Below are 13,838 nucleotides of genomic sequence, written 5' to 3'. Positions count from 1 at the left end.
AAGGAGGACAATGTGAGGGATACCATTATTTTGGGATTGGGGGGTGTCGGTGGGGAGCCAGCAACCATTGGAAGAGACCAGGCTGGGGTGAAGCAGTGTAAGGGGTGGGTCCTGGCAATGAAAAAATACCACAGTACAAGGGGAACAGAGGAGAGGCACAGGAAGGGGGCCAAGCAAGGGGCCTAAAATCAAGGGACAGGTACAGGGTCTTGGAGAAGGGCAACCGAAGGCAGGTTGCATGTGAGTGAGGTGTGGGCCAGGACCCCAACAAGGATCCCTTGTATGCAACCAAGAGGAGGGCTCAGGCCAGTGGTGAGCAGGGAAGCCAGGGGCCAGGAAAGTGGGGCTGCACTAGCATACTGCAGTACAGGGAAGCCAAGGGGAGCAGAGAAGCGGCCCCAGTTAGGGACCGTTAGATAAATTCAAGAAAATCACAGAGGAAGAATGGACACCAGAGGCTCAAGCGAGGATGCAGGTCAGGCAAGAGAGAGCCAAGGGCCAGGGCTTGGGCAGGGCCCTCAGGAGAGTGGACAAGATTTGGGTGGGAAGGCAGATCATTCAGCAGGGGGAAGTCAGGCTCCAGTCCCAGGGCCACCTGGAGATATCAGGGTTCCTGGAGCAGAACCAAGCACCCAGGGAGGGCAGGGGACCCAGACAAGGGGCAGGGCTTTGTTTCCCATAAGGCGCCCAGGTTCAGATGAGATTCCAGGGCCAGGGACCTGGCAAAGGAGGCCAGACAAGGGAAGGGGACCAGGAGGAAGGTGACGGCAGGGCATGGTAGGTTAGTCATGGTGAGTCCACTGAGGGGCAAGAGCCAGGACCCATGACAGATTCCGAGGCAAAGGACCCACCCTACCAGTGGTGATGAGGGATCCAAGAAGCAGGAGACCTGAAAGCGCCAGGAAAAAGCACGAGGAGAAGTCAGGTAGTGGCTGCATGAAGAACAGGAGACAGAGGGAAGCACAAAGGGCACCTATGGGAACCAGCTGCAGGGCCCAATCAAGGGGTCCCTAGGTCAGACCCAACATGAAGAGACTCCATGCTATGCCAAGGGACATGAAGAATGTGGTGAGGATCTCAGGCGAGTGCCCAGGCCCTGAGACTGGAGCACAAAGGGTCAGGGTTAGGGAGGGCTGGTTTGGGGTAGGGGCAGCATGCAAGGCCAGAGGAAAGGGGAGGGAAAGGAGGAGATTGCTCAGAGTTGGGTTGGAGCAACTGATAACTGTCAGGCCTCAACTTACAGGTGGTTAAGAGGACTCAGGTGAGTGGCAGGGCTGTTTCCCATAGGGAGCATTCAGGGGGCAGAACAAGGCCATTCTGCTCCTCTGCCCCAAGTGAGTAGATCCTCAGAGAAGGACTTGGAACAATGACGGACAAAAGAGGGTACTGTGTGGGGATACCTGGTATGTGGATTTTGAGGGGGCTAGTGTGCACCAAAACCCATTTGAGGAGCCTAGGCTTGGACAAAGCAGGGGTAGTGGAGGTCCAGGCAATGCCAGAATACCATAGCATGAGGGTTTCAGAGGGGAGGCACAGGAGGGGGCTAGTAAAAAGGGCTTGAAAAAAAGGGACAGGGACAAGGTCCACGAGGAAAGTGGCCAGGGGCTCAAGCAAGGAGCTGGGCCCATTATTGGAGAGCCAAGTGCTGGCACCTGGGCCTGGGTGAATGAAAGGAAACATGGATAGGGAAGGGCGGGAGGCGAGAAATGGGATTGGCTGGCACAGGGGGAGGAGGGCTCAAGGCCAGGTCCACTGCAGGGTGTCAGGGATCAGGAACAAAGCCTGGGCTGAGGGAAAACAATGGGCCTAGGCAAGAGGCAGGGCTACATTTTGTCAAAGGGACTCTGCAGGGCCAAGGGGCCAGGTCAAGTTGCCTTGCCTGGGTGAGCATCCTGGGAAGGGGATCAGGAAAGTGGGCCTGGCAGATAAAGAAACTACAAGGGGGCCTAAGGATGGCACAACCTGAAGGGCCACAGTTCGAGTGTGAGTGGGGTGGGGGCTAGGATCCCAGCAAAGAGCCCAAGCAAGGGATCTACTGGAGGGCCCAGGCCAAGGGAGAGAAGGGAACTCCGGCCTGGGAAGGCAGGGCTGCACTAGGATACTTCAGTAGAGGGAAGCCAAGGAAGCAGAGAAGCAGCCCCAGGGAAGGGCCCTCACACAATGCTCAGAAAATCAGTGAGGAAGAAGGGCCACCAGAGGCTCAAGCAAGGAGCCAGGCCTGGGAACAGAGAGCAAAGGGCCAGGGCTTTGTCAGGGGCTCAGGACAGTTAATTAAATTCAGAAAGGAAGGCAGGGGATCCAGCAGGGGGCAGTCAGGCTCCAGGCCCAGGCTACCTCCAGATGTCAGGGTTTTTGGTGCAGGACCAAGCACCTAGGGAGAGCAAGAGGCCCTACCGAGGGTCAGGGCAGGGGGTCGGATTGGGTGCATGGAGGGGCAAGAGCCAGGACTTAAGCCAGGAAGTCAGGCAAGGGACCCACCAGATCAATGGTGATGAGTGACCCAAGGACAGGAGACCCACGAGCACCAGAAAAAAAGCACAAGGGGAAGGGGAGAAAGGGCCTCCAGGAGGACAAGGAGAAGCCAAGGTGCATGTAGGGGAGCCCACTGGCTGGCCCAAACAAGTGGCTCCCAAGACAGACCCAATATGAAGAGACTCCATGCTATGTCAAGGGCCATGAGGAATGTAGTCAGGGGTCAGGCGAACGCCCAGGCCCAGAGACTGGAGTGCAAAGGGTCAGGATTAGGGAGGTCTGGATTGAAGTAGGGGCAGCATGCAAGGAGAGAGGACAGGGGAGGGAAGGGAGGGGATCACTCAGGGCTGGGTTGTAGCAAGTCCCATGTTAACTCCTAGGTATCAAGGTTCAGGCAGTGAAGGGGACTCAGATGAGTGCCAGGGCTGTGTTTCCCATAGGGAGAATTCAGGGTGCAGAGGCCTGCCAATTCCACTCCTCTGCCCCAGGTGAGTAGATCCTCAGAGAGTAACTGGACCAAAGGAGGGGCCAAAGAGGGTACTTTGAGAGGATACCTGGTTGGTGGAGGTTGGGAGGGTTAGGCTGCCAGGACACATTCGAGGACTGGAGGGCTGAAGGAGGGCACAACCTGAAGAGCCACAGCTCAGGTTTGAATGGGGTGGGAGCCAGGATCACAGGATGGACACCAGGCAAGTGTCCTAGATGAAGGCCCAGGTCAGGGGAGAGCACAGAACGCTGGCCCTGGAAGGTGGGCCTGCACTAGTGTACTGTAATACAGGGAAACCAAGGGGAGCAGGGAAGCAGCCCAAGCAATAGGGGCCTCAGACAATCCCACAAAAGCACTGAACACGTAGGGCCACCAGTGGTTCAACCAAGGGCCAGGCCTGGGAATGCAGAGCTAAGAGCCAAAGCTGGGGTAGGGGATTCAGGACAGTGGACAGGGCTGGGAAGTGTAGGCTAGGATCCAGTCGTTTTGAGCCAGGTTCAAGTGCCAGCATCCATGCCAGGTGTCATGGTTCCAGGTGCAGGACAAACGGCCCAAAGAGAGCAAGGGGCCCGTGTGATGGGCAGGGCTCTGTTTCCCATAAGACGCCATGTCCCAGATGATAAGCAAGGGCAAGGGACCAGGCCAAGAGGGCCTGACAAGGGACAAGTCTAGAAGGAGAGCAACCACAAGGCATGGCACAGGGTTGCCGTCAGTGCAGAGAGGGGCAAGGGCCAGGACCCAAGCAAGGATTCCACATAAGTGACCAACCCTCCCAAAGGAGGATTAGGAACCCAAGGAGTAAGAGGCCTGCTCTCCAGGGAAAAGCACTAGAGGTAGGAGAGAAAGGGGTGGTGCTAGGATGAGGAGACAGAGGGCAGCACAAAAGACAAAGATAAGAGCTCAATAGGGGGCCCAAGCAAGGGGCCCCCAGGTCTGTCCCAACAAGAAGAGACCCCAAGGAAATCCTCGTGACACAAGGAACACTATCACAGGCTCATGTGAGAGGCCTGGTCCTGGAATTGGAGCACAGAACATCAGGGTTAGGAGGGATGGGTTGCAGTAGGGGCAGCATGCAAGGCTACAGGGCAAGGGATTGAAGGGAGGGGATCCTTAGGGCAAGGTCAGTACTAGGCATTTAGTTGACAGAGGCCAGACAATTCAACTCCTTTGCCCCAGATGTGTAGATCCTCAGAAGGCACCTGGATGAAAAGAGTACCAAAGTACGGCACTGTGAGGGGATACTTTGTGTCCAGAATTGGTGATGGTGGTGGTGGGGGGGGTTCGGTGGAGAGCCAGGGTGCATTCTTGGAGCCCAGCATAGGGAGAAGCAGTGGGAAGGGGAGAGTTCAGGCAATACCAGGATACCACAGTACTGTTGTAGTGTCAAATGAGGTAAGGCTCTGAACATAGCAGTAAATAGTTATATTTGGCTGAAGCCAGGCTCAAAGGGCACTACTTTTGCTGTAATTAATCAATCCCCTGAACCCGGATTTCAGGCACTTTCAGAATTTTATACCCAGCATGTAAGGGGAGGGGTTGAGAAATTCCCAGTCTGCAGAAGTTTACATAAAAGCAGATTTTTCTTTCACTGTCTTGGGCAAGGTAACACTTCAAGGACAACACCTGGGTAGGGAGAGCTTCTTTTTCCTATTCTTCCTATCCCTAACAGTTGTTACCATGGAACCCAGTTGGTAACATATCCTAAAAATGTAGACATCTCTGTGAAGCCCAGCTCAAGGCCAGCGGCCTTGTTTGCACATTTCCACAAACTACTATACAGGATATATTTGTTAAAAACTAGTAAGGGGTTGCCCAGCAACTGGAGTGCTGGTATTTTCTCTGCCAGAGGCCAAGAAAAACAGAGCAAGAGGATAATAGGAAATTTATCTACATTGAACTCTTTGCAGAGACTCTTTTGCTGATAGTCCTAAAATCAGCCACGGTGAAGATTTCTTTAGAATCCCAGGTAAGACTTTTCTGTGGATAAAGGGAGTGTCAATTAAATACTCCCCTTTAATGATTCTCTCCATAAATTAACCCTTTAAATTTAAGAGCATCATTACCATTATATTGGCTGAAGGCCTTATATAATGTCAAACATTAGTTGTTGTCATCTATTCAAAAGCAGCTTACATAGTGGACCCATTAGTTTTAATTCACAGTGGAGCCAAATATTGGATCAATAAACAGCTTAACAGCAGAATACCTACTATAGCAGTTAAGCTTTGAAATCTACCAAGGGTTGACATTCGTCTCCCAAAAGTGTGTTTGGGGCCCAAAGTTGAATGCCCTTCTAGGTATGCAACAGCACATGAGCTTGTTCACTTGTGTTGTTGGCTGTATTCTTAACTGTTTGTCTATTGTCATCCATTTGGATGTAACAATCTGAGCTGGTGAACTCTCCATATATTTCTCTTTCCTCAGCTTGTAGGTACTTTAATGCCAAACAGTTTATATAGTTAGCCACTCGTGTCAGGTCTGTTTCATGGCTAGGAGGTCAAAGGCTCTGGCAGTCTGATTAATAATAATTTCAAATACAGCTTGTAAGTGAATAATTCTGTTTAACGGGTAAATAAGAGTTGTATAACTCCAACTGCCATTTTGTGCCCAGGTAGCGGGATCATAAGTGGTAATGATCTTCTGGCATGGCCAGTTATCTTCACCCCAAGATTGGTGACCTCCTAAATCAAGTTACTTCAAAATGGACCTCTTTTGTCTTTCCAAACAGTCATCCATCCATTGCATTCCTCTGTCAGGACAGGTCCTAAATATATGTTTTAGCACCTCTTGGTTATTGTGGATTGTCTTGATATATGGTTCCCATGATCTCCATGGTTGGGATAGGAATAGAACAGAACCTCTTAAGGTTATCAAAGGAAATCAAACTGAAGAATAGACTACCACTTTGGATAGCATAGGTTAAACAGCATAAAATAACAAAGTGAAACTAATAACACCCAACACATCCTAGAAAATTTATATAAGCAAGACAAAAAAGGATAAATGATTTTCTTTACCTAGTGTCCAGTCAGTAGGAGTTACTGTTATCAAACCAGTAGCAAAACCAGAGAAATATATATATATATATATATATATATATATGCAAGGGGTGGCAATGCATTATAGTATAAGTACTATCTTAGGGGTTAAAAGCATTCATTAGTCCTGGTGGGAAGTTTATCTTTCATGGTGCATTGATCAGACAGTCCCTTGGGTGTGGCTGAATCAGGGCCCTAGTCTCCTCAAGTTTCGGCTGTGCATACACCAGTAAGCTTCCGGAGTTACTAGAGCATGGCTGTTAACCTTCTGATTCTAAGCTTCTCTGGTGCTCCTGTTTTTCCTAAGTAGTCAGCTTCAAGGGTGTAGCAGCATCTGGAGTGCACTCACAGTCTGCAGCTGTAGGCTTGAGCCTGGTGTAGTCAATCAGGGGACCTATTTGTGCAAACTTGACTGCAGTTGGAGTGCATAAAATAACAGGGAAAGGGCCCTTCCAAAGAAGGTTTGGTGTTTGAATATCCCATTCTTTGACTCAGAATCAATCTCCAGACTTGAAAGAGTGTGGACCTGTGGTCAAACGTAGTGGCAATCTTTCTCTAAACCATTGGTTGAGAACCTGTAAAGTTTTCCCTAAGGCCTGAAGCTGTCTTCTGAGGGTGAATTCTCCTATCTCTCGAAGCCTCCCAATGGTACTCTAATAAGAGGGGGGCCTCATGTGCATTATCTTATAAGGAGAGAATCCAGTCCTCCCATTAGGAGTGGATCTAATCCTCAAAAGTGTCATAGGTAGAAGTTCATCACAATGTAAGTGAGTCTCCTGACACAGCTTACCCAATTGAGACTCAATATCCTGTTCAACCTTTGAACTTTACCAAAAATCCAAAGCCTATAGGCAGTATGTAACTTCCATCTGATGTTTAAACTCTTGGTCAGTAATCATATCACCTCTGCCCAAAAGCTGGCCCATTGTCTGAGCCAATAGTGACTGGGATAAAAAATCTGGAGTCATTTCCCAGAGAAGCATCCTGGTTATCTCCCTAGCCTTTAAAAAAATAGTTGGTAGGTGGACACACCATTTTTATTTTATTTTTATGTGGTGGTGAGGATCGAACCAAGCGTCCAGTGCATGATTGGTGAGTGTGCTACCACTTGAGCCACATCCCCAGCTCCTCTCCCTAGACTTTTAAGAGTGGGTGATAAAGGCTTCCACCCAGTCAGAGTAGGAAAACACAAAAACCAAAAGTTACTTATAGCCCCATGAGCGTGGTAGTTCAGTGAAGTTTACTTCCAAGTCTTCAAAAGGTGCCCCTCCTATTGTTTGGATTACTAATGGGAGCTCTGGCCTCTGACAAGGATTGTTGTGAGCACAAACCTCACATTGTTTTCAGAATATCCAGATGAAGTTTGTGAGCCAGAGGACATAGAAATGTTGACTCAGAACTGTCTCAAAAGCTGTATGTCCAATGTGTTCTCTTGTGGAATCGTTGATACAGAGTGCATAGAGAATCTCTGGGATGGCTATGCCGGCCATCACAATATCTCCATCATCCTCCTGGGAGAAAATTTTTGTTTTCAGTCTTAAACCATTTATGTTCATGTTGGGAGTATGTTGGTTCTCATTCTGTTAAACAGTTGAGCAGGCATAAGGACAGCCTTTAAACCTGGGACTGGATTTTCCTCTCATTTCTTGCAGACAGCTAACCTCGTCTCTCTGTCCACTCTCTGGTTGTGCTGAGAAACCACAGTGTTTCCCATTCGATGACCTTGGAAATATATAATCACAACGTTCCTGGGAGCCCACAATGCATCCAAAAGTTTAAGAATGTCTTGCCCATGCATCATGCCTTTTTTTCTCCTGAGTTAATGAGCCCCTTTTCCTTACATAATGCCCTATGAACAGGAAGTGTAGCAAATGCATATTTTGAGTTTATGTAAATATGCACACAGATTCCTAAGGCCAAATGAGGTGCTTGAGTCAAAGCAATAAGTTTTGCTTTTTGTGCTGAGGTTCTCTTAGGCAGATGTTCTGCCTCGACAATGGATTCCAAATTGACCACTGCATATTCAGGAAAACATACCCCATCTTTTATTAAACTGCTTCCATATGTGAAGTACTCCATATCAGGGCCCCTGAGGGCTGGTCTGCCAGGTGTGGTCTGCTGGAGAACATTGCATCTATAACTTCAATACAGTTGTGATCAGGTTGTCCAGGTCCAATGGGGAGCAAGGTTGCTGGGTTTAGAGTCTGGATGACTTTCACATGGATACATGGGTTTTCACATTACATGCCCTGGTATTGACCATTAGTAAACCAATATTCTCCTTTCTAATCTATCAATGTCAACACTGAATGAGGAATCCTGAAAACCATGTTTTTTTTTTTTTTTTTTTTTTTTTTTTTTTTTTTTTTTTTTTTTTTTTTTGTCTCATAGCCAGTTTATCAGCTTCAGGCACCAGAAGATCTGTGGCTGCAAGGGCCCGTAAACAAGGTGGCCAATGTTGAGGTACAGAGCCCAGATGTCCATGTCAAGATTCCTACAGACATTCCACACTGTTCCGGGACATTCAGAAAGTAAAGCTTTGTGAGATCAGGCAGCCCTTAGTCCAGATGCACTGGGAGGGAGAGCTTATTCAATGTCTGCAAATGTCTTTTGCTAGGTGGCCCCCATGTTAGAGGATCCCATTCTCCTTCCTTTGTGGCTTCACAGAGGGGTTTGCTATAACTGAAAGTTCGGGATCCATATGTGTCTGAATCTGTTATTCCACAAGAATTCTCTAGTCTGATGGCAGGTTGAAAGGAATGGAATAGAGCAAATTTCCTGTTTCTTTTGAGGCCCAATGGCTATTGTCTGTTCTGTTGCTGAGTCAGATAGTAACCAATTTATTTGACCCTTTTCTTGATAGATATGGGTTTTTAAGTCAGAGTCCAGTACTGTCCCAAGGATGGTGTCCTCAAGCCCCTGGGGGGAACTTTCATTAGGGAAGGGGAGTGTAAATAGATCCTCTGTTGCTTTAAGATGCAGGAATTATTTTGTTATCTCCTGGTGTTGAATCTTGGCTGCTGGGATTCTCCAACTCTCAAATCTAATGTAAATCTTAGCAGTGGTTGATGACCTGGGACATCATTTGTATAAAAGTCAACTATGTTAATCTCAGCATGGGCTGTCTGCCATGATTGCAGGGCAGGTTCTGTGCAGGTCCTGGTGTGGCAGCCACATTGTGCTCACCTAGGTGTTCCTCTTTCTCTGTGTGGCTTTCTCCTCTTGACAGGTGGGAGCCTTCTCTATTTGTATATAGTAGCTGCCCTGCTTGTGTTTTTGTTCACTATACCTTGGTGCATGGGTCTCTGTGTCCCATGAATATATTTCTGGTTCATTTGGGGGCTTGCAGCAGCTGAGCCCTCCTAAGGAACGGGGTCCCATGAATCATATGCAGTTGTGTGTGTCTATCTGACCCCTGCCATATTCTTCAATCCATCAACTTCTGAGCATGTGTGAAGAAATTTAAATGAGGGTTTGGACCAAAGGCTGGGAGAAAACATTATTTCTTTCTCTGTGCAAGTCTTAGCATTTGAGTACAGCAGTTGGTGCTTACCAGCTGGGGCCACTGGAGCCTTCCCCTTTTGTCTGGCCATGCTTTTTTTTCCCCTTAGAAACATTTATACCATTGGGTTGGTTCTAATGAGACCCCCCTTTGAATGACATCTGGGTTTGTGGTGAGGGCAGCTGTAAGGAGATCTGTCTTGTTCTTTGTCTTTTTAGTCTGCCTGTCTTTGAGCCTCTTTGTCTCCATTGAGTAAAACTTTGGTGGCCATCTTTGACAGCTCTATGGCACACTTTTCAGTAAAGACAGTTTGTAATTTTTGGCAAATGTAACTCTGAGCCTGTTCCATAAAAGCTGCATTGGTCAACTGTTGCTTGAGCCTCTGCATCTCTTCCCTGACAAACTTGCATTGTGGCAGCAATGCTTGTATGGTGCCCCTCCTCTCCTGGGCATCTCTTGGTATGGAGAGGGACAGAAGCAGCAGTGGCCAGGACACTCACTCTGAGTCAGTTGGGCACAACTTTTTTGATCATTACTGCCAGTTTCATAATGCAGAGGGGCCTTAGGCAGACGTGGGGTCTACAGAAATATTCAGGGCTATCAAACATGCAATAGGGGAGATGCTGGAGCAGCGGGAGGCTTTGCTTGGCTCTGTTTGTCTGTAGATGTGCTCTGGCTTAGGCTCGATCTTGGGGCTGGCTCCAATTCCTTCTAACTCTTGGGCACAGTTTCTTTCTTATTTTATTTTCCTCTTAGACTTCCTATGAGGGCTTCTTGATATCTCTTTTTTTTGGCCTTATTCTTTGTGTTGGTCCTACACTAGGTCTAGATAATGGGCTGCATCAGAATAGTCATGGTCCAGGGTTTCTCCATGTAGGAGAAAATATGATTTTTTTTCAGCAAATGAGGGCAATGTTGGTGAAATGCTGGCACACAAAACTGCCTTGTCTCTATCAGGTGTTTCCCTTTGGTTAATATGGGCAGAAATTCTAGTCCCTTGCCAGGGCATCTGGAGTGCTCTCATCTGGGTTGTGTCTCTGGTCTTGGGAAAAATCTTCCACCTTAATCATGATAGGTGAAAGAATCTTTGGTTCCAGGAAGACTTTGGCTCTGATGACACCAAAGAGGAAGGAATAGGCAGTAATTGGGTCCCATCATTTGTTGCTTCTGAGGATAATGGGGCTGAAGGGACAGTTTGCTGCCCCAGAGGTCTTGACAAAGTTGGGTAGATGGGCACATAAAGTGGTTGGTTCTTTTCTGGCTCATGGGGAAAACTTTTTCCCTTCCTGTTTATCCTCCATCAGGTATTCTGGTTAGCTGCTTTCCACTAGGTATTAGAAACCACTAGGCTAACCTGGCTAACATCAGTGTGGACTGTCCATCTAAACAGGCTCTCAACCAAGGGGGTTGTTTCTGTACTATATCCTGACAGCAATTAATGTAAGAGAAATGGTTCAGGGACTCAAACAATAATCAAAAGGACCTCAGCATGACTCTCTCATCTAAAGATCCTTCTGGTGTCCAGCCCACATCTTGGGTGGGTCATTCTAATTCAGAGAGTATGCCACCTTTGTGGAGTGAGTTTCACCCCACAGTTACCAGGAAAACCTTCCTAAACGTTTCTCACAAACATTTCAGAAGGCACAGTTTTCTTTGTGTGAATACCGTGATACAGCCTGCATAGGCATCGCACATTTAGGATAAGACTAGCTTTGTCCATCTCAGATTGTTCCCCTTGCAGGGACTTAAGACCCTCTTAGCCTTGTAGGTCGACATCAACCCCTGACCTGGAGATTTCACCTAAAAGTTGGTTGGTGAAATTCCACCATAGACTTTATGAGGTGCCATGGAACCTTGGATCAGGACTCTACCTCCTCTGTCCCATCTGGGTCACCACATGCTTTGGACCTGGGGTTGGGTAGGAAACCTTCCCTTTGTCCATCTCATTCACATACTTTTCCCACAGACATGGTCAGAAAAAAATTTATATACTACCCAAATTCCAACATTTCCAAACCAAACAAAAAGGGCATCACGGTTTTCCTACTGCTCACTGACCCTGAACACAGTCTACTTGGGCGTCTCCCCGGGTCTTTTTCATCTCCAATCACTTTGGAGAATATGTAGGACCCAACAGAGTTTGCTCAAGCCTCTCTTCTACCCACTTAATCCTCGAAGGTGAAGAGTCAGGTGCGCTTCAAAAACAAATGGACCCAGGTCTTAACTGTTCACTTGGGCAGTGCTCCAAAACCCTAATTCTGGTTTCTGCTGCTGGTGGATACCTTTGTGCTCTGGGGTGGCAGTCCCAGGGTGCTGGGTGAGTCAATCCTCCTTCAGACCAAGAGTGGCCTGGATGTGTAAAGGAGAATGCTGCCCCCCCCCCCTCAGGATACAAGAGAGGCACAATAGCCTTCCCTACCTCCTCTGCCCCATCTGGGTCACCACAAATGTTGTAAGGACAAAGGAGGCAAGGCACCAAACTTAGCAGGAATCAATTATATTTGGCTTCAGCCAGGATCAGAGGGCACAGCTTTTGCTATAATCAATCAATCCCATGAAATCCAAATTCAGGGAGTTTCAGAATTTTATATGCAGCATGTAAGGGGGGGGTGGGTACAGAAGTTCACAGTCTGAAAAAGTTCACATAAAATCAGCTTTTTCTTTCACTGTTTTGGGCAACTTAACTCTTCAAGGACAACTCCTGAAAAGAGGAGAGCTTCTTTTCCCCATTTTTTCCTCTTCCTGCCAGTTATTACCATTGAGCCCAGTTGGTAACATATCTTAAAAGGTAGACATCTCTGTGAAGCCCAGCTATTGGCCACCAGCCTTGTTTGCACATTTCTACAAACTAATATTTGTGAAAAACTACTACGGGGTGCCCAGAACCTGGAGTGCTGGTATCTTCTCGGCCCATGGCCAAGTAAAACAGGGCAATAGAAAAATAGGAATTTAATCAACATTGAACTTTTTTGAAGAGACTCTTTTGCTGACAGTTCTAAAAACAGCCATGGCAAAGTATTCTGGAGAAGCCCAGTGAAGATTTTCTGTGGATGAAGGGGGTGACACTTTAACACAAGGAGAACAGAGGGGAGGCACATGAGTGTGCTCAATAAAGGGGCTTGAAATCAAGGGACATGGACTGGGTTCTGGAGAAGTGGAGCCTCAAGCAAGGAGCAAGGCCCAGAAATGGAGATCAAAGTGCATTGGCCCAGGAAGGGGTCCCATGAAAACAGACAAGACTAGGAAGGGAAGGGAGGGGAGAAAGGGGTGTGGGTGGTGAAGGGAGAGGAGGACTCAAGGCCCAGGTCCACTCATGGGTGTGAGGGTTGGGAAGCTGGGCCCAGGCTGAGGGAGGCTAAAGTGTCCAGAAAAAGAGGAAGGGGTACATTTTCCCATAGAGAGCCTGCAGGGCCAAAGTCCAAGTCCAGTTCCCTGGCCATGGTGAGCATCCTTGTAAAGAAATCAGGAAAGGGGCCATAACAGGGACAATGACAAGAGGAGGTCCCAAGGAGGGCACAGCTGGAAGTGCCAGAGGGTGCCTGTTGATGGGGGGGGGAGGACCCCAGCTGGCCTACAGGCCTAGGGACATAGAGGAGGGCCCAATCCTGAAAGAGCAGGGATGGGCAAGGCCTGTGCAGGAAGGCAGCAATAGGGCTCTGCCATGCAGGGAAGCCAAGGAGAGCAGGGAAGCAGCCTAAAAGAGGGGCAAGCACAGAGCAAAAAGAGCCACCAGAGGCTCAAGTGAGAAGACAGGCCAGGGAATCCAGAGACAAGGGCCATGGATGCCGGGGATCAGGAGAGTGGACATGGCAGGGGAGGGTAGGCAGGGAATACACCAGTGGTAAGCAGGCTCCAGGCCCAGGGCCATTTCCAGGACTCAGTTTTCCAGGAATAGGACCAAGGGTCCAGGGAGAGCAAGAGATACAGACTAGGGACAGGGCTCTCTATCCCATGAGGTACTCTGGTAAGTCAGGGGTCTGGCAAGGGATGGGAGAAATGAGGATGATGATGAGAGGGCAGGGTGGGGAGTCATGGTGGGTGCGGAGAGGGGCAAGAGCCAAAACCCAAGCCAGGATCCCAGGCAAGGGACCGATCCCACCAACAGAGCATTTAGAAACCCAAGAAGCAGGAGGCCAGTACTCCAGGGGAAATCACAAGTGAAAGGAGAGGAAGGGTTGGTGCTAGGATGTGGAAACAGAATGCACAGCAAAGGGCACTCAGTGCAGTGCACTAAGGGGCCCAACCAAGAGACCTCAGGTAATCCCCAATGCAAAGTGACACCATGCGATGCCACACGACACGAGGAATACAGTGTGGGGCTCAGGCAAGCAGCAATTTT

This window comes from Marmota flaviventris, chromosome 20, assembly GCF_047511675.1.
Source record: "Marmota flaviventris isolate mMarFla1 chromosome 20, mMarFla1.hap1, whole genome shotgun sequence".
NCBI classification, from domain to species: Eukaryota; Metazoa; Chordata; class Mammalia; order Rodentia; family Sciuridae; genus Marmota; species Marmota flaviventris.
This window is presented reverse-complemented; position numbering follows the sequence as displayed.